This window comes from Passer montanus, unplaced genomic scaffold (assembly GCF_014805655.1).
Source record: "Passer montanus isolate IOZ18808 unplaced genomic scaffold, ASM1480565v1 scaffold43, whole genome shotgun sequence".
In the NCBI taxonomy this organism is placed as follows: Eukaryota; Metazoa; Chordata; class Aves; order Passeriformes; family Passeridae; genus Passer; species Passer montanus.
Window position 1 is genome coordinate 5,675,739 of NW_024369151.1, and position 681 is coordinate 5,676,419.

A 681-nucleotide genomic window follows, 5' to 3' on the forward strand; every position below is an offset into this window, starting at 1 on the left:
GCGGGTCGGGCCGGGCGGGGGCAGCGCTACTCACCTGGCGCCATGGGGGCTGGTCCCGGCTGGCCCCGGCTCCCCGGGCGGGCCGGGCTCCGCGTCCTGCTCGGGCCCGCTCCCCCCGCCGCGGCCTCGGCTGTCAACAAACCCGCCGTCACTTCCTCCGCCCGCGCCGGAAGCGCCAGCGCGCCCTTCCCCGGAAACACCGGCCCGGCCGGAACGCTCGGTCAGCGGGGACCCGCGGGGACGGGGACGTTCGGTGACGTCACAGGGCCGTGACGCCACGCGGCGGAGGCACTGACGTCACCGCGCGGGGCAGAGCTCGGCCCAGACCCCCCCGCGCCCCCTCACAGAGCGGGGCCATCCCCGCGGGCCCCGCTCGCGGCTGCCATTGCCACGGGCTGCAGCGTGCCCGGCACAGCGCGACCGCCCCGCGGGTCTGCTCAGTGCTGGGGGGGCCGGCTGCTGCAGCCCGCGGGGTCTCTCCCCACGCCGTGTGCCCAGGGCGGGGATCCGGGGCAGGGACGGGACCGGGCCCGGGGGGAGCCGGGGCAGGGACGGGACCGGGCCCTGGCGCTTGGTGCCGGGGGAGGGCCCCACGCCGTGTGCCCAGGGAGCCGGGGCAGGGACGGGACCGGGCCCGCGGGCACCGGGAGAGCCTGAGGCGGGCAGGGGCGGGGCTTACCG

The 681-nt window shown here is 80.3% G+C and overlaps 1 protein-coding gene across 2 annotated transcripts in view; it reads right to left on the minus strand.

The window, feature by feature from the left end:
• The window catches only part of ZER1 (zyg-11 related cell cycle regulator), a 19,508-nt gene extending 18,990 nt beyond the window's left edge, over positions 1-518 (minus strand). The window contains exon 1 of one of the 2 annotated variants that reach the window (XM_039719824.1): positions 35-518. The gene's annotated coding sequence lies outside the window, so the exon portion shown is untranslated. The remainder of the gene's footprint in view (positions 1-34) is intronic. The other variant, XM_039719822.1, reaches the window with a different exon arrangement.
• Between the last annotated feature and the right edge of the window lie 163 nt (positions 519-681).